The sequence below is a fragment of the Erithacus rubecula genome, assembly GCF_903797595.1.
Source record: "Erithacus rubecula genome assembly, chromosome: 1".
NCBI classification, from domain to species: Eukaryota; Metazoa; Chordata; class Aves; order Passeriformes; family Muscicapidae; genus Erithacus; species Erithacus rubecula.
This window is the reverse complement of record NC_136658.1, coordinates 85,211,955-85,232,499: the sequence shown is the minus strand read 5'-3', so window position 1 is coordinate 85,232,499 and position 20,545 is coordinate 85,211,955. Positions and strand designations below refer to the sequence as shown.

The 20,545-nt window shown below is 43.7% G+C and overlaps 1 protein-coding gene across 3 annotated transcripts in view; it reads right to left on the bottom strand.

The window, feature by feature from the left end:
• Nucleotides 1-20,545, bottom strand: part of ECRG4 (ECRG4 augurin precursor) — a 65,756-nt gene that overhangs the window by 16,600 nt on the left and 28,611 nt on the right. Inside the window, exon 1 of one of the 3 annotated variants that reach the window (XM_079300763.1) lies at nt 3,330-3,350. The exons of the other annotated variants lie outside the window; for them this stretch is intronic. The gene's annotated coding sequence lies outside the window, so the exon portion shown is untranslated. Of the gene's footprint in view, nt 1-3,329; nt 3,351-20,545 lie in introns of those variants that run through there. 3 annotated transcript variants of the gene reach the window in all.

Genomic DNA, 20,545 nt, shown 5'->3' with positions numbered 1-20,545 from the left:
AAGAGGAAGGAGAGAAATGCACAAAAGAGATGAAAAATACACAGCAAAAAGAAGAGATAAATCAGCAGTGGAGAGAGGACTTTTTATCTGAAAAGAAAGAACATATGTTGTAAGGTATGTATTTCAGTAAAGAAGCCAAAGCCCTCAAATCTCCCCTGCTGTCACCATTCCTATAGAATCCCCATCAAACCTACAGTCTCAATACATGAAACAATCAATCAGCCTCCCTAGCCATGGAGTGATCCCACTGCCCAAGGCGTAGATTGATTTCCCTGTGAGCGCACTGGCAGCTCCAGGCAAGGCTAAAAAAAGAAACAGATTAAAACCAAGGCTGACAGAATACCTTCATTTTGGTTCTATTATGAACAAATTCCTGCTCTTATTATTTCATCCAAGCTGTCTCTCTCCTGTTCATCTCCATTCTCCAATTAAACATCATATATTTTCATTTAAAAATAAGCTCTCATTCCAGAGGACTAATTTTTTATATGTAAATAAACAATACAAACTAGGAATATTAATCAAAGATCTAAGCATATTTTCTGCATAGCAAATATGTTGGAAAACTTATCTTCCTATTCCTTTCCCCAACTATATGGGCAGCTTCAGGAACAAATGATCCCAAATAATCTGAGGCTGTTTATTGATTTGTGAAACGTATGTATTTTGCTTATTGGTATCTGAATTCTCTGCAGGGAGAATGTATGTGTAAGTAGTGGAACACTTTGAACAGAATTGGATGTGTAATGGGCTCAGAGTAGCTTCTAGGGGGAAACATCAGGTGGAGTTAATACTGGCACAACTTCTAAAGAATTGTCCTGTACTATGGGGATCTTTCTTAATCAAGGAGAGGTTTTGCTTGTAACAAGACAATCTCTGTCACAGGTACTCTTCTTGATCCTGAAACATGACTTTATACAGGGATGTCAGAGGACCTGAATTATGCATATGGTCAGCCAGAGTGATGTCATCTAGCCTTAAAATCAATGTATCTCTCTTGGATGTGAAAGGAAGGAGAAGACAGGTGGTAGTGTAGAGTTACTTCATTCACAAGTCATCTAAAAAAAGAATTTCTCCAAATCTATACAAAAATGCCAGCTGAAGCCAACTTTCCTCCAACAGAACCAATATTATTTTCCCATCAAATGTTCAGCAGTGGCTTCAGGCAATACCTGAAAAAGGTTTGTGTCTGATGACAGCACTTCAAGGAACAGAGAGGCTGCAAGTAAGAGGCAGAGGAGGCAAAGGGCAGTGCTGTAACATTAGAAAGACCAACAGGCAAGAGTGATTTTACAAGGCCTTGACAAATCCCATTTACTGCCCAAAGTTAAAGACTTGTGCTTGTGCTTCTGCCAAGAATGAAAATTTATTCTCCTGCTGAGGATGAAATCTGTGTGGTGAGTGGTAAGAATATTCTCTGTAAGCACAGCCTTCACTAAGCAAAGGAACACAGATGTGCATTTTCCCATAGCTACAGTGAGACCCAGACATCAGAGCTGGCTGCCACAGGGGAGGACTGACACAAGGGTTTATCCTTCCTATAACTCAAAATCCAGGTTTGATGTGTGCTCTGTTAACTGGTCAGTTCTGAAAACTTCAGCATATTTTCTCAGTACCCACACTTGGCAATCAATATTTTCAGAGGCCACAGCCTCAAAGGCCTCCCATCTGTCTGTCATCAGAAAGACTCTCATCTCTGTATATCCACATTAGTATTCACAGGGAATGAAGTTATATTAAAAAAATAATTGAGAGTATGAGGCCTTTAAAAAGTGCTGTGGTGGATTTATTAGAGTGTCAGTATGTTGTAACACCCAAATGAACACTCACGTGAGAAGCCCCAGAAAACTGCAGACCCCACACAGTTTCTTACAGACAACCCCTCTGTACATCATTAAATCTTCCCTATAGTAAATCAAGCCAAACACAGCACGCAAGCATTTCTATATTTCAGTCTGTGCTAAATAAATGCCTTTTTCTATTGGTTTTTAATGACAGATGTTTCCTTTTGAATTTTCATGCACTAGCACAGATCATTCTACAATCACCTTAAAACTCTATATGAATGTGTGTGAATAAACTGCCATGGTAAAATATGCAGAACCTCTGCATGCCAATTTTTTTTTTAACATTATCTGTCCATCACTGCTCTCTGCACTAGTTAAGGGATGGTGTTCTTCCACCTTACCAAAACTTCCCTAAACAAGAAAAATTCTTAAAAAAAATTCAGAGTAAGACTTACTCATGAGAACTGTTGTCTTTATTAAGTACTTGTTTGAGGCCAAGAATATGGCTTGGCTGAAATCAAGACCTTAGGAGGTCTTAGCAAAAGTTCAGTTCAAAGAGTTTAGGAGCAGCCCATGCCTGATTTAACCACATGCCTCCAAACAGCATACACAGATCAGGCTGCCTTGCACAGGTCCCCTTGCCCAGCCTGCAGAATGGGGTGAGCTGGCACTTCAGACCATTTTAATCAGTCCAGCTGTAGGGATGCTGTGGCTGGGTTGGGATGCATGTGCCCTTGGAGCATTGTGGCTACAACTGCATCACTGAGTTTTAAATGTCTTCTGCAAACCTGGCTCAAGCCTTTGGGCTATCTGGACTAGGAGCTGGTAAAATCCAGCCTGAGGAGGTGGGGACACTGAACCTTTACAAACATATTAACTGATGATCAGATTTGAAGATTAAAGTACACTGTGGCTGCTGCCTTCACCTTGCTTTTAAAAAATCACAATGAAGCTGAGCCACTCGATTGTCAAGCTTCCTTTTGCTACAAATACTCTCCCTTTTTTTCCCCAAACACAGCATTCTTAATTGTACCTATAAATTACTTCTTCAGTCCTCTTGTGTAGCAGCATGAAAAGCAAGTTTTAACATGGAATGAGACAAATCTACAGAAGTACACAAACTATAAGACATCTGTTACAAACTGCACATTTCAAAGAAGTGATTTTTTAAATTGTTTTCTCTGGTCAGCTGCAACAAAGAAAGTAATGACAAACAAACAATAGACTTCCCAGAGACTCTGCTAGTATCCCTTCTATGTTCACTCACTTCTAACACTTTCAGTCATTTCCTCCACTGCAGAGCGTGCACTCACACACCAGTGTGTACACACACAGGGGTGCACAGACAAAGAGCATCCTTCCAGCAAGGAAAATGCCCTGCATGAGGCTACAGATCACTGAAGCCTGAAACATTTCTTTATGACACCCCACAGTTGTTGTCAGGAAAGGAGTAAGACAGCACAATATTTTTTTCTAAAGAACACGGACACATTTTTGACATTCCTCCCCTTCCTCCAGCAGACAAATATTTTATCAGTTTACCTTTAGTGCAATACGCTTCCTGTCTCCTTGCCACGATGGGAATGCCTGGCCAGAAGAAATGACCAAGAGAACAAGTTTCTCTTTATTTCAGCATGCCTTGCCTCCCGCAGCAGGGGCTGGTGGGGATGCCGGGCCTGAAAGGCGCGTTATTCTGCCTCTCCCAAATCCCAGCCCCCTGGCTGCAAGCCTCTACCCAGCACTCCTTGGACCAGCTCTGGAGAATCACATTTCTCCTGGATCAGGCTGGCTGCCTGCAGGAAGATGATTGCAAGCAGATGTACCCATGTGCTCATGTGAAAGGAATTTCAGCTTTTGTGTCGCTGTACTGTACGGTGAGCGCCCAGCTCCAGGGAGTGTGTCAGTGCTCTTTAATTCCTTGCAGGTGCTGGGAACCAGAATGTGCTGGTACAGCAGAGCTGGCACACAGGAGGGACAGCACACCTGGGGTCAGCAGGAGGGCCAGAGGCCAAAGACATGACCAGCAGGCTCCCCTCACTGCAGGGAACAAGGCTGGATTCATAAAAACCATTTTCCTGGTAAACAGTCATTATGCTCAAAACTTCACAGCAAAAACTCTGTTTTGCCACAAGTGCAGTAGTTTCAACCTCCTGTTACAGATGATCCAGGAGGAGTAAACAAGATGGACATCAATAATATAAAATTTATTTATCTGAATATATATCTAATAAGGAACAGAAAATGAGTGTGGCATCTGTGTATTAAAAGCTCTTTTTTCCAGTAATATTGCAAATGGCCTAAGGACATTGCAATCAACTTAAAGAAACACTTTATGCAGTTATAGCTGTATTTTGGAGGGACATTATATATTTTTAGTATCAGAATGGCTAACATTCATATCCAGACATTCATTGGAAAGGGATGTACCCTTTGGATCATACTACAGGATATCTGGCCACATCAGGCTGAGTATTCCTGCTCATGGGGCAGAGCTGGACACACAGTGGCAAAGCAGCTGTAAGCAGTCCACAAGGGCACAGACACTGCACACGGGGCTCACCTTCAGGCAGACAGCCACATGTTCACCTTCATTTAGGAGTACTGGGAAGAGAGGCTTTGCTTACTGCCACCACTTGGAAATAATATGATGATGCAAACCTCAAAAATACCACTGCTGTGTCTTGCTATTTACTCAGAAAAACCCAGTCCACCTGGCACCTGGTTCCTTAAACCTAAAGGAACAGCACCTGGAAGCCACCAAAAGCCTTTTCTTTTCTTTGCTGACTCCACAGAAAGCGTCAGTGCTTACTCAAGGAGATGTCTTCTTAGAAAAATAAAACTTAGCTTCTGTGAAACTCCAATACAGTGAATGATTTTTTAACAGCAAAAGTGGGTTAAGCAAACTGTGCCCTGCTTTTCCCCACATTGCTGTGTCTGCCTACACAGCCCTTCATGCAGTGGTCCAGATCAGGGAACCAGCTTTGGCAGCAAATATGCCAAGGGAAAATAAAGAAAGAGTTTTCCCATCATTTTGCTTGATCTCCTGATTCACCCTCTCACTGACTGACTGAGACACAGCACAGGGGATGGGGAGACACCATGCAATGTTGACAGTCAGGTCAGATGAGGCTGGGACACTCTGTGACATCTCAGCACCAAGAAAAGCCTTTCTTTGCCCTTCATCCCTTCCAGGGGCAACTCTCACCACCTCTAACACCATGACTCCAAAATCATCTTCACATGCACAGTTCAACTCACTAAATCATCAGAAGAATAATCTGGCAGAAGCATAACCCAGCAGTAATGGAGGATTCACCCTTGATTTAGCTGCACAGTGGCAGCAGAAAGATGCTTTGTGGTAAGGGCTGTACCAACACACAGAGAGGTTTGTTTGCTATAGGTATTCTTTAGGAAGCTCTCCTAACATTTTAGCATGTTTTCCTGGAGAATGAAGAAGTCTCTGCTGAAAAGCCACACAGATGACAATCCCCTCCAGTATTTTGTCCTGCAAGGGCTTTAAAATCCCTGTCCCTCCATCTGGCCCAAAGGTCTTGCCTTTTGTGGGTCATTTCCCTGAAGCAGGTGAAGGGCTGCCAATCAGAGTAATCTGGGAGAGAAATCCAGCCCCTGGGACAATTTTGGGCTGGGAGATGGAGAGACAAATCTGCCACTAGCATTATTTTTACAGCAATAGGAACAAAAAGGGACTCCAGTGGCTTGATTGCTTTTTGTCACCCTGCTGACTCCAGCTTTTGCAGCAAGAGGAGAGTGCATGTCCTTGTGTGTCCCCAGGCACTCATCTTCATGCAGGTTTCTGTCTGCACCCAACTTGCTGGCTATTTAGAGACTGAAGCATGTGCCAAGGAGTCGCCTTCATGGATGTTTTGCCCCACTGCACACACAGCTCATAGCACCCTGACCCTCATTGTCCATGTGCCACAGAGCAGGGGGTGCTGAGGGCACCCAGCCCTTTGCCACAGCCCTCATGGAGAGGTAGCTGATGTCACACTGTCCTGGTTTGAACGACAGGTATCTGCCAATAAAGGCAGAAGTTTCTATTTGAAATGGAGAATTTAAACCCCCTCCCTCCAAATTATTATAAATTTGAAATTTAGGGGCCCTCAGCCAAAGATAGGGGAATTAGGAGTAACAGTTCTTTATTAGAAAAATTAAAATAGAAATACAGTGTTACAAAGAACAATCACAAAACACTGACAGAGTCAGAATACAGCCTGACACCTTGTCAGTCAGGGTGTTGGTAGCAGTCCCATTAAATGGTGGATACAGTCCTCCTGCAGTGGTAGATGTGGTTCAGCTGGAGCAGTGCTCCTGTAGAAGGTGCAGTTTTCCTCTGAAGGTCCAGGGATGATGTGGGAAGGTCCAGCTTTCCTCTGGAATCCAGTGGAAAGAAGGTACCTTGGTGTTCCAAATCTCAGTTCCAAATCTCTTAGGTTTTTACCTAGGTAGGAAAAGCTTGGCTCCTCCTCCTGGGTGCAGCATCTCCCAGTGGGATGATGTAATTTTATCAGTCACACAGTGGGACTCAATGGGCCAGCAGCAGATGGTATCTTCCTGGAGGGAAAAGATAAAGATGATTGCCCCACCTGGTTTTGAAGAAGGCCCATTAGCAGATAAGTGTGCCACGGAGATAAGGAATCACTACCTCACCTGGTTTTAACAGATGGTGATGGAATGCACATTTCTGACCACATCAACCCAACACACACACTTGTGCCTGAAGGCCACTCATGGGGGAGCTTTGCTGCTCCCTCTTCCCAGCTGCCACGATCCACAGCTGTCCATGACAATCCATGACTGTCCTCCAGCCAGAAAAGCCCAATGATGCCCCAGAGTGCCACTGCCAAGGGCAGTGAGATGGCAGCTACACCACAAAGGCACCTCAGGGAAGATCATGAGCAAGAACAAACCTGCCAAATGGCCTAATCCAGGCTCTTTCTGCAGGCTGTATTTCCCAGCCTCAACATTCAGCACATTGATGATACAACAAATCACCAGACACAAGTCTAATTCCCTGTCTGTCTGGTAAAACACTGATAGGTAGCAACTCTGGGACAAACCTTCCATAATGCAGAAACCAAAATTTCAGCTAAGCAAAAACTGCATAAAAGGATTTCTGATGTTGCTCACAGCCGCCTTTCTTATAGCTAGTGAATCTGGTCTGATTTTTACATAATCAAAACTTTCCTTCATAAACCCAGTGTCCAGAACAGCTCTGAAGCAATGCCCCAATTCAGAAATACAAATCTTTATATCCTAGAACTAGTTGCTCGGACAGTGTTTTTCAAAAACTAAAAATTAATATTAGAAAACAGTCATGAGACAAATCAAGTAAGACTGGGTGAGAATTTTGCCTCAGTACATAGCCTTGTGTTATTAAACCAGTAACTGGAGCAGAAAGCTCCTTCTAGACAGATGCAAAAGACAAAAAATGGGGGGTGTTGACGAGTCATTAGTCTAAATTACTGGAAAGTGGGCAGCAAACTGACAGGTAGCTTCCAGCAAATTGCTGTTCAAAGGTTTAGCAGAACTTTCCCAACCAAAGCATTGAGACTTTCAGGAATTTCACTAAGAAAGGCTTAGACATGACCCCGAGGAAGCTTCAATATTGAGAAATCTGATAACACACATGTGATGGGGAAACGTCAGCAGAAGGTGGCTACTTTTAGCACTGTAGGAGATGGACAGAAGGGAATTCTGTTCATGAACATACTTCATTTCAGATTACTTGACCCATGCTATTTAAATAGCACATCAGCCTAAATCAGGAAGAAAGACAGTTTTCTTTTTGACACTTGTGCTTTGCTTTGCATTGTCTGTAATTGCTGTAAACACACCCTGCAGTTACTGAGCTATATAATAACTAAATCATCTATCTTGGGGAAGTTCTTCCTGCTCTCCTGTCGACTCTGCCTCTTTTGGCAGCCCCTCTACCTCCTCACATTCCAGCCATGGCTCTGTTTACAGTCCTGTATTTTTCACAGTACCAGTGGCTCAGACAGGAACATATTTACACCTCTGTCCCTTATGCTAATGGACCTTGCTATGAATGGCCCCTACTGTGAGGACACACGTGAGCTCTCAGAACTCAGCAGCATTTTATTGAAGGCCTTGACACAGAGGTACCCTGCTGCCAGCTTTATTCCATAAATAACTACAGCATCATTTTTTGGAGTGGGGTGGTAAGAGAGGCGAGAAACCACAGCACCTCTTCCACCATCACCCTGTCCCAGTTAAATGAGTGAATTCCATCAAAATCCTCCTCCCCTTCAGACTTCAATGCTTGTCTAAAGCAGATGGCCCCATAAATAATACATCCTAGGCAACCTGATCAGTCACCTCTGGGATATACTTGAGCTGCTGTCTCTCATCATATCATCACTAGATTAGCTCTGGGAATTCTTTTAATTTAATCCTTTTAACAGGTCATGTGTGCATGACTGGGAAATTAGATGTATTTGATTGGGCTGCATTGTTGGTAGCCTGAAGTCAGCAGATCCCCACTTTTGGGCATTTTTTGGGCACTGCACTCAGCTGCTGACCCCTCATTACCTGAGCCTGAGGCAACCAGGCCCAGGACTGAACATGAGGGGGCCAGGAAAAGGGGCCAGGGGTCAGAGTATCTGAACAGCACCATCACATGTGGCCAGAGTGTTCTCAGCAGCAAGATTTTGAGCAGGGAGGCACTTGCTACCTCCACTGGGAATGGAAAATGTAATATTTATTTTAGAATGTAAGACAGAAATCCGTAAATTCCATTGTCTTTGTCTTAAGTCCCTATACTTATTCAAATTACTGGATTTTAGAAGGGGCTCAGAGACATCCCTCAGGATTTATTCTCACGTTTATGCAAACCTCACTTTGGCTAAGTAGGAAAAAATTCTGTGTACCAGTGATGAGGTGGGTCCTTTTTACAGTTGTGACACCATGGTGACACCACTCTCAGGGCTTCCTGCCCTCCCTGCCCTGCTGCAGCCCCAACTCCACACACACTGGCAACATGTCCCAGCTCAGTTTGTGTTACCTTCATTGCAATGCTGCAAGGATGGGTGTTCAGGATCTGCTCACATGGAGAACAGAGGCAAGAACAGGACTGCTTTCCATGCCTCCATGCCTGTGGAGCCACAGCCTGGTCCCTGTGGTCACACAGGCTGCAGCAGGCAAGCTCAAAGTTCCACTTCCAAAGGGTTTGAAAACCACTCTGCTTTTTAAAAAAAAATTGGTACTGGAAAAGAAAAGCTGGGCTTGAGTCCTTATCTGGAAATGCCTACAGGATGAAAATATTTGAAAGCAGCATTGCCAAATCAGAATGACTTTTAAATCATAACATATCATATCTTGCATTTCTGCAATGCCTTTCATCCTATGTTCTCTTCACAAACATAAACACATGAAGTTCAACAACACATCTGGCAAAGCATTGTGCTGTGTGGGAGCTTTCACATCCCAGTTTGGTAGAGGAGCAGACATCTGGGGTCACTGGTGACTGCCCACCCCACATCAGACAGGATATCTGCAGCAGTGGTTGGAGTATGGCCAACATCTCAGCTGGAGTTGGGAGAAATCTATCCCTGGTAGCCCTGGGAATTTATTTGTCAAGAGACTTGGTCACAGATACAGAAAATGAAATCTTGAAGACTGCAGGGGACAAAACAAACTCAGCTTTTCCAGCTATCTTTTTGAGCTTTTCTGTGTCCATCCAGTGCATTGGCAGTATGATGTGCCCCCATTTAGGTTTCTGTCTCCTGCATGCCTGGTTGGTATCCTGCTGGAAACTGATTACCAAGAGACACGTTTACTGTGTGGCGAATCAGAATTTGTTATTATCACCACCCCATTAATTTCCACACACATCTGCTAGAGTACTTGTTTCTGCCTGTGTCTCACATTTATCTTCATCTACTCCACTTTTTACTGCCCTTGTCTTAGTGCCAGCAACTATCATGAGGTGCTGTAAACACTTGTTAGTTAACCATTTATGATCGCCAGCTCCTCAAACTACACCTTACACTTGTTGTTGGAGTTTAGTGAGTTTAAGATCTGCCATATCATTATCATTTTGCTACATTATGAAATAAGTCACAAGTAAGCACTCTGATTTGGTCCCAGCCCCTCAGGGGTAGGAGGGGAGAGGAAGTTTGGGATTTTCAAAGAGGTCCAGGAACTGAGGAGCCCAGTTCCTCCTGGATATTGGTAGGGCTGAGCTGAGCTCAGTCTGTGCCAGCTTCTTCTAGAAGGCTAAACCCAAATCCTTTGATAAGCAAATAAGTCAAGAGGTTTTTCACATCCCAAGCCTTTTTCAGGTTCAACATCAGCCTAAATGTGCCCTGGCAGATCCCACTCCATTGGGTGCTGCCACCCCTCTGATGCAGCAGGAAGGTGGAGTGGTGCCAGCTGGTAGGAAACATCAGCACAGCAGCCTTTCATCTCCAGTCTTTCAGCCACTGCCCAAATGGAACATGTCCCCAGTGAAGGGGGAATGTTTCTGAAAAGATAACACATCCTGCTTGTAGAAATGCTGGCTTCATATCTGCACCTACTTCCTACAGGACACCTCAGGTTAAAATGACTTCTGCTAAATCAAAATTATTTTCCCCATACTACTTGACAGCCTCCTCCTCTGTCAAATGCAATTATTTCCCACTAATTAAAGGGCTGCACCCAGGCTCAGCAGAAAGCCAGAGGAGTCAGTTCTCAACTGAAAACTCTTCACTTCTGTTCAGCATTCAGGTACCAAAGGGCAGGAAACCCACGCTGACTCCCTCCATGGCACTGCATCCCAGTGACCCTCTCCTGGGAGACAGCAGCAAAGCCTGGGCTCCATCAGCTGAGGATGCTGTGCTGGTGTCAGATGGGAGTGGGCAGCTGGAGTCAGCTCACCCAGCACATCAGCAGCTGTCACCCAAAGGTTTCTTCTGGCCCAATTCTGTATCTGCCAATGGGCTAAATAAAATGCAAAAGAGGTCTTGATATCATCTCCCAGCACCAAACAATTCCCTTGGTGTGCTGTGATCTATCCTGTTTGGATTTACTGTGCCCCAGTGAAGTTAAATTTCCTTTTTCTGCCTTTCTCTGAAATACATGTACAGTAGGCAAACACAGGCAGGATAAAAACATCCCCCCAGAACTTCCCAGGCAGCTGCATGAAGCCTGGATGCAGGGAGTTTCATTGCACTGATGACCTTATCAACACTGCTGGCACTGCCTCTGGACCTGCAACATTCCCCAGACTCTCTGGGGAGCAAGGAGGCACCAGAGAGAGGAACCACTGCATTTTCATCCATACAGACACCTGCAGAAGTGCAAATGACAAGAATGTGCCTCTACCAGACCTAATCTGTCCCAGTATCCCCTCAGCACCTGATCCCCTGTGCCTGGGTCCCTCCTGCCTGCTCTCCACTCTGTGACTCTGTGTGGATCATGTGCAGGTGATCCAAAGAGAGCAGCAGGCTGTAAAGGCCATGTGCTATCACAAACTGACAGAGGCACTCATCTCCTTTCCTCTCCAGGCTCTGAAACATCCCATTAACTTTAGCAGTAGGAGATTAGTTCTTGTGTTAAGGTTGAATTCACCTGGCTTAAATTTCTACCCACTGGATCTTGTTATCCCCTTGTCTGTAACTTTATACCACCCCACCATTCCCTTATCAGATAGATTTTTCTGTCTGTGAGAACATAATGCTGCTAAGATTTCTCCTAGGTGAGAATGGCAGCCTGTCTGCCTCAAGTCACACCTGGGAATGCTTGGTCTCCAGGACAAGGGTCACCTGGGCTGTTTTCCTGCAGCTCTCCCAGTATTTCCTCATTCTTTGTGCAGCATGGACCACAAAACTGGGCATCTCTCTCCAAACTGGTTTGTGCATGCTGCATGGACAAACAGCAACGTGACTGCTTCTGCTTGATGCTCCTCTCCTTGTGCAGCATTGCCCTGGGAAGTTGTGTTCAGGAGGATATTCTTAATCACTCTCACAGATTGCCTAGGACAGATTCTCCTGTCTTACAGGTACTCCTTATATTTTCCAAGTTGCAATGTGCCTCTCTTTTAGAAATATTTGAACAGGTTTTGGATGGTGATTATTAACCATTCTATTATTCTTTCTCAGTAACCTGTTATTATCACTGTAGTTTCATCCCCTAACTTTCCCAGAATGCATTTTATTTTATGGCACAAGTTGATTGTAGCACTTTATGATTTAAATACTAAATGAAATTTTGCTAGTCACAGTTCTTTGATGTTTTTCTTTTTGCACAGGTTTTCTTGAATATGGTTAGACATGGATCTCTTCCTCTTGAAATGTGTTTCTCGGACTATAATGATGGCTGTCAGAATCCTGCTCCAGACTCCTGTGTCTAGAAGACAAGAATACAGTTGATCTCCATACCAAAAATAAATCCTAGGAGCTTATTTAGAAGCAATTTAGCTTCTAAAGTTAAAAGTTAATTACTAAACTTTTACCTGGTTAATTAAACTGGATCAGCAGAATCTCATTCAGGTGTAGTGGTTTCCTCATTTCCATTTAGATATGGATCTCTCTCAGCTTCTGCTGTGAACCTTCATATCCAAGTCAGCAAAATGCCTGCAGCCTTTTTTCTCTTCTCACTTGCTTCTTTTTTTTTCTGTTTCCAATCTTTGTCATTACATAATGATACTCTGCTTCACTCCAAATGCATTGTTCTATCTGAAACTCACTAAAGCTGATGAAAGTCCTTCCACTGCTCTCAAAGGCCCTACCTGAGGCTCATAATTTATGCATTACCTCGATTTTAAGCATCTGAGACATGTAAAGAATATAATCTCTTTCTATCATGTCTTCTTTTTGTTCCTTCTTTTTTTTTTTTTTTCAAGCACTCCATACAAGCTGTTAATGGAGTAAATGACATGGAAACATAATCTGTATTCCTGCAGGTTTTGTGGCTGTGCTTGCTGCTTATTCCTTATCACCTGAAGTGATAAAGCTGTGCTGGTGATACCATAATTGAGTTAGTGGAAGTGATTTATCAAGTTGCCAACAGAGAATGAAAACTTTGGGGGCATGGGGGAAACAAGCAGCTGGAGAATATGGACTTTTCATAAAAAAGAATCTTGCTTTTTATGCAAATGATTATGCTAATGAAAATCAAGGAGGGGGGGAACCCCTTGACAACAATTTTGCTTACAGAGCAGATGATATCTTATCTAAGGAAAAGGCTTTCAAACCTCACCCTGAAATGTCATGTGGGTTTCATTATCTCTCTGATAAAGCCTAGTGTGTAGGATCTGTTCTTCACCCCTTGCTGCTAACTGATTAGAGGTAAGTCTATAATTCTTCATTATGCAGAGAAAATGTGGAAGAATCCTATACTTGAATGCAGGAACAACAAACATACTTCTAGTGCTTATTTTATGGAAAAAGTAATTTTTCTCAAGAACCAAATCAAAATCCTAATGGCTTCAAAAGAAAAGCCTCACTGATCTCAACAGAGTTTGAAGAGAGCTTTTGGTTAATTTATAGAAGTATGGACAGGAAAATGAACTATTATTTAATATTTGTATTGTAGGACACTCAAAAGCCCCAGACTTGGGGTTCCACTGAGCTGAGCTCCAGATAAACATCAAGACATCACATTTTGTAAATGAATGTGCACTAAACAGCTGCTGGAGCCTGTGAAATGGCAGAGGCCTCATCCTCAGCAGGTCTGGTAGCTCCCCCTCTGCCAAGGCCAAGGAAAAACTCAAATCTTCCACAGGGGCTGCTGTGGGGACTGTGACCTCCAGCCCATCCTGGGGGTGACACCAAAGGGGGAGGGAGCACTGCCCAGATGCCCTGTCATGTACCTGTGACCACACATTTGATGGAACTGCACCTCAGCAGTTAATCAGTGAGCCAATGAGTTTAAAATTAAGCTGGTGCTCAAATGCTGCTGAATGGCTTAGGAGAAAATGCTGATACCTGGCAACAACGCTGCAGATTGAGAGTTCACACAGTTTCTGGCCACTGGTGTCTGTGGAAGCTGCTTACCTTTGGAGATCACCACCTTCCTCACCAAGCCCAAAATAAATTCATTACCACAAGAGGTTCAATTTTATTTGACTGGGGAGTCATTGCCTTGGAGAAATTCTCCTTTTTATTTAATTAATTGTTTTGTTTACCTCTCTACAAGTACAGGAACTGTGAAACAGCCCTATCAGTAATTCCTAATTTTGATAAATTAATTGTCTCCCTGTAGAGTGATTGATTACAGGAGATGCTAAGAAATGCATTTGCACATTTCAGAGTGCCTCCAATTAATTAATTATTCCACTTGAGTTACAAGTTAGTGAGCAAGATGAAGCAAATGCCTTTGGAATAACTATTTGCAGTTCCCTTGTTTTTAAGTAGGCAGTTAACAATTTACCACTCCCTCCTTTTCACTAAACTAAATAATTTATTAAACTTGAAGCTTAACAAGGTTTTTAAAGTTTGTTAAAATAAAGTTTCTCAGGGAGGAGAACCTCAATTCATCCCTTCCAGTTTGATTCTGGGGCCAGCATGAGATGCCCAGAGCCTGGAGAAGGATCCCAGGTCATCAGGAGAGCACCTGAAAAGCAGCACAAAGGAATTCCTGCCACCCAGCCAGTGAGCCATCTTCATACATCTGTTCATGTCTCACATGACATCCTTGTGTCTGAACTGGAGAGATGTGGATTTGATGGATAAACGACTGGGTGGGTAAGAAATTGGATCACTCCAAGGGTTGTGGCCAATGGCTCCATGTCCAAGTGGAGAACAGTGACCAGCAGTGTTCCTCAGGAATGGATACTGGCGCTGGTGCTGTTGGCACATCTGTCATTGCCATGGACAGTGGGATCAATGCACCCTCACTAAGTTTGCACCAAGCTCTGTGGTGTGGTCAACACACTGGAGGGAAGGGATGGCATCCAGAGGGACCTGAGAGGTGGGACCATGCAAACCTCAGGAAGTTCAACAAGGCCAAGTGCAAGATCCTGCACCTGGACTGGAATAAGCCAAGCACAAATACTGGCTGGGGAGAGAATGAATTGAGAACAGCCCTGAGAAGAAGGATTTGAAGGTACTGGTGCATGAAAAGCTGGGCATGAGCTGTCAATGTGCACTTGCAGCCCAGAAAGCCAACTGTGACCTGGCTGCATCAAAACCAGTGAGGCCAGCAGGGAAAGGGAGGGGATTCTGCCCCACTGCTCCACATCTGCATCCACCTCTGGGGGCCCAACATAGGAAAGGTTTACATGAGTGCAGAGAAGGGTCAGAACATCCCTCCTGTGAAAGACAGGCTGAGATTGGGATTGTTCAGCCTTGAGAAGAGAAGCCTCCAGGGAGACTTTATAAATGTCTTCTAACACCTAAAAGGAGCCTACAGGAAAGGTGGAAAGGGTCTCCTTCCAAGGGCATGTAGTGATAGGACAAGGGAAAATGGCTTCAAACAGAGGAAAGCAGGTTTAGATTAGATATTAGGAAGAAGTTTTTTCCTGTGAGGTTGGTGAGGCACTGGAATAGGTTGCCCAGAGAAACTGTGGATATCCCATTCCTGGAAGTGTTAAAGAAGAGTTGGATGGTGCCCTGAGCAATGTGGTCTAGAGGAAGGAGTGTCTGTCCAAAGTTGGAATGAGATAATTTTTGATGTCCCTTCCAACCTGAACCATTCTATAATTGCATGATTTTTCATATGAAGGAGAATGCAATCAGCTTTTTTATGAAATAAAAAAGATGAGAATAAATCTCCCATTTTTAAAACACATTCACTGGCATTTCTTTATCTCTGCAGCACAATAGATGCTTTCCAAACCATCTATTTCCCATTATACTCTGTGTTTTTAGTTCCTGCTTTTTCTATCAAGATATCTCTAAAGCAGGCCTGTAAAATTGCTGTGGCAACATTTTGACCCATATTTTTTTCTCTTTCTTTGTAGACAGAGGTGGCTTCCTTCCTTGTAAGTCATTCCAGAAGCCATGCAGGGCTCATTACCATGGGGCCAGCATGGATCTTCCCATCTCCCCTGGACCTTCCATGGGGATACCTGGGGATACCACAGCCCCCTGTGCTTCCCCTTCCAGAAAAGCCACTGAGGTGCTCAGAGGGTGCAGAGCAGGAGGTACTCTGCTCTGTCACAGTTGATGCTGCATTCAGACCCATGTGCATCCATGGTGAAGCACTGAAGAGCAGCTTTGGGAACTCTCCCTCAGTCCCTTCATGTGCCCTGCTTGTTTCCTCTCCAGCTCCCATGCCAGGGCAATGCCTCCTGGCCAGAACAGTAATACAGGTTTGTTAAATGTCTGTGGGGTGAGGATGCCTCCACCTGCCCAGTGACTGAGAGACTGCATGATCCCGCCTGATGAGAGATGATGAAAGAAACACAACAACCAAAGGAGCAGGAGCATGGAGGGGGGTGATAAGAGCTGTGATGAGGTCTCCAAAACCCCAGCAGAGAAGCAGACAATGAAGGAATAGTCCCATTGCCAATTCAGCCAAATTCCACAGCAAACTCATAGTGAAAATAAGGAAGGGATTGTATCTGAAGTATTGTGATGGCTGCCAAAAGTCTTTCCTGTTGATTCTTGAATTTCTATTTAATAATTAAAGTGTCAAGAGGTCTCAGGCAAGTTTAAGACTGTGATATGCAAAGGGACTCCATTGATGATGGGGAATGAGAAAGTCTTTCTCTAAAAAATCAAATTCAGAAGAAGAGTTTGGGATGCAAAAGTCAAAAGGGCATCAAGTCCTTGACATCTGTGGACCTCAGGCAATAGTCTGCTCCCTTCAGCTCCTTCAGAGGAAGTCACTTGTGACTTGCAGAACCCATTACAAGAGTCCTGCTCCCAACACAGGCCTGACTGCAAGTAAAGCATAGCCAGGGCAATAATCCAAATTCTCCTGCAAGCTCAGCCTGAGCTGCTAGTATCAGTGATACAACTGGAAGAAGCCTGTTGAGTGATTAAATCCAGTCTTTGGCAGCCACAGACAACCAAATAAAGGAAGGACCCACACCCTTCCCTTGCTTTGCCACAAAACACTTCATTAATCCGTGAGAAAATCAAGATCTTAGGTGCAGAAATCAAGTATGCAACAGCCACCCCAAAGGACCACAGAAAGGTGGCAATAAGGGTCCTGATAGCCCAGGGCAATGCCAGAGTAAGAAGCATGTCAGCAGAAAAAAACCAGATGATATTTTTTATTTGATTCTTGTTTCTTCATCTCAATTCTGAGTTTGAGGAGCACAGAGATGACCACACCTGAGGTTGCCTGGTTGCTTGGTCCTACAGGGAGAAGCTTTGCCTCTTGTCCACCTTCTCCCCTCCTGCTGTAGCCAGACTCTGACCTCCAGAAGGAGAGACACCCAGAACCACACCTTGTCTCAACCTTCCCTATTCCCCCATTCAGATAAACTGAGCATTATGAGATGACAGGATCCTGGATCCTACAGAGGTGCCCTGGTTCCTACAAAGGACCATCAGGAGCATGGGATCAACTAATCTTTACCCCACCCTGGCAGAAGTCCCAATAAATCAGAGAACCTGTGACTGAGGATCTAACTGCATTTTTGTGATAAACTCTGATTTAGAAGTTTAAATATTTAGCCAATGTTGAACATCTATTAAAACAGGAAAACTCTGGATAGCCATACATTTTAGCAAGGGACATGGTAGGTAGGTAGGAGGGTTATTGTCTGGAAAATTATTTTTTCAAGCAAACAGATTAAAATCAGGGTTTGAGACATTAAAAAGTGAAAATGAAGATCCCTTTAAAAGTTCCCCAGATACATTGTCATTTCCCTGCATGATGTCATGTTCTTCTATTTTTGAGTTGCTACCACAGCAACAATCTGATGTCACAAACAAAAAAGAATGGTTTAAGGAGAGAGAGAGATGAAACAGGAGCATTTGACCCCTTTAAAGTTAATAACAGTGATCCTTTTTTCCTGTAAAAACCTTTGGTGACAAAAAGCTAGAAGAAAAGTAGAAAAATGAAGTGATGCACAAGTCCCAGTACTGTCACTAAAAACTGTGGTTTGTTTTAAAGCCTTCAGACAAGACATAAGTGAGTCTTTTAGCCTGTAGCTATTGCTGCACCAAAAAAAAAAAAAAAAAAAAAAAAAAAAAGTCAAAAGAAAATAAAAAAGATGCTTCTTTCTACTCTGGAATTCTGACCAGAACATGGTCTTAAACACCATATCAGTGCAGTTCCCACAGAAGACAAGGTCAGAGTTTGACCCTTCACTTTATTTTTAAACACACTTTTTTGCATTTGAACATGTAAGTAATAGTAGTTCAAGGGAAAAATAAGAAGGTCCAGATAGTTGATGAAATATCAGAAAGGAATGAGTTTATTCTGCTTCCAGTATATGCATTTAGTGTCCCTATTGCCATGGTAGAACACTACACTGTAACAGACAAACATACCCCAGTAGAAACATTATTTTCATTAAGGTGAAATAAATGTCTCAGAATTGAAGTGAAAAAAAAAAAAAAAAGTACCAGATTATAAATTAGGGCAAATTTATGATCTGCCTTGAGTCAAGAGAATACAGAAGATAAATCAGGGAGAATTGAAGGATGTTACGTGCAGTTCTGAAGGTGGGTGAAAAGAAGACTTTTCATTGAAGTGCCTTGAAAGAAAAGAAGACTTTGGAAAGAAAAACTTCTTAAACATCAAAAGATAAAGGACAGCAATCAGGCTTAGTGAGTTAGTCTTTGAAATACAGTACCAACTTCTAAGTCAGCAAAACTAAGTGCAGATTTAAGTAAAATAGCACAGTGTTCTCCCATACTTATGAAGTTATTTTCACAAATGAGACTGCATGTTTCTATTAACAAAATTCCTCTTTCTGCAGCCTGCATATCCAAAAATAAACCAGTAAAGAAGAAAATCCTCATGTTGAGAGAAACTGAGAGAATTGCCAGAGCTGCCTATTTAAAATCTCTCCCAAAGTTGGATACATCCACTTGCTTACACACGCTAGTGCATATCCAATCTCTGCAGTTAGCAACCCAGCTGCAGGGTGTAATTCAGGCACTTTCACAGCCTAGACTGGGGGCATCAGGTTGGACATGGGAGCACCTTCCCACCATTGCTGTCAGTCTACTTTTGGGAGGATATTTTAGCTCTAAGATGGTGAAGCCCAGTGAGAGGAGCCAGGGGAGGGAAGTTGTAGTGCTGATTTTCTTGCATAGCTCTGAGTTTAAAGCACCCCAACAGGAGACACACTTAAACCCACACCCATCCAGGCACACACATCATCTGTGTACTGCCTTCCACGACATAAAAGGTTTCATTTTTTCCTTGGAAGAGATGATGGCAAACAACCTGGAGAACAACAGGGCCACAGAGGTGATTCTGAATTTTGTTTGAAGGTGCTGGAATACAACAGAAAGAAAACCTCAGTGACTCTGTAAGAGGAGCTGGACACATATACTGGATACATATACACAAAAGTGTGTTATCACATAAACACAGTTCCTAAGGGAGTTTCCCACCACAGCAGAGATGTTTATCAGCAGCCCCTGTTGCATATGAGGTGAGAGTGGCACTCCCTTGAGCCACACCATGGGATGGGACAAGCACGGCCACCTCTTTCTTCTGGCAAGACCTCTCAAGGAAAAACTTCCACAAATCCAAGGGAGCAAGACAGGGAGGCTCATTCTGTATTGAAAAGAAAAAAATGGTTCTTGTCCCACTAAGGAAACTTGAATAAAGGAGAGACAGAAGGAAAGTATTTACCTATTAAAAATAAATTATTCAGATATTAATCTGAATGGCACCATATGGCTGGAAAATATCTCAAGGAAAATAAATTTAATCCTCTTGAGACTGAATTTCTGTTTGATAGGAACTTGAGCAAGGGTGTACTCACTGGGGGCCTTTCAACACTCCTTGTTAAAGAAGATGCCTGGCTGCTCACCTGTGGCACCAGCACATGGCTTTTCCTTTCATCAGTGGCTTGTGTTTGGAGATGTTTGGTTTGTAGCTCTTCCAGGACTATAAAAAAGCATCTTTTGTTGGTTCTCTCCCTATACACTGTTTTTGTTCAAGCAAAGACTAGACAGCATGCAAACCACATGCTAAATAATATTTAAATGTATGTCATCTTAAGCACCCCTGTGGTTAGGAGGCACAGGGATGCCAGGGTGGCATCCCTGGAGTGCTTTGGGAGGAAAGAGGGAAGGAAAGGCTGCAGGGACTGTGCTGGGACATGGAGACAGGGCCAAGGGTGCAACCCCCACACCTGCACTGCCCAGACCTGCAGCCTCTGCAGCCCTGAACCCTAGTTTCCTGCCTGGGACACTGACTACATCCCTTCAGACTCCAGTCCAAGGCTGAAACAACCATACTGGACAGACTGGGAGGGTGTGGGAGAGCAGAACCAGGCCAGGCTAATAGTGGGCTTGGGACTGAAATTCCCAGTATAATTACATGCATGCTGGATGAGAACACAGTAAAACACAGACAGGCCAGGCAGGATCATCCCAGAATTCAGGATCAGACATGGGAGAGCCCTGACTTTCTCTCACCTGCCCAGGGCAGGACCAGACTGTGCAGAGGGTCCATTTTACTCCTTTGACTCACATCCTGCAGGTGAATGGCTGCAGCAGGTTGCATCAAAGGAGCTGAGGAACAAAAATTTAATTTTTTGTGGGGTTTTGGCTCTGACATCCCAGTGGTGTTTTAGCAGCTCTAAAATGAGGTGAGAATTGAAGAAGGCAGGCACCTGGGAGACAAGGGATGAGACCTGTTGAGGAGAGCTGCCA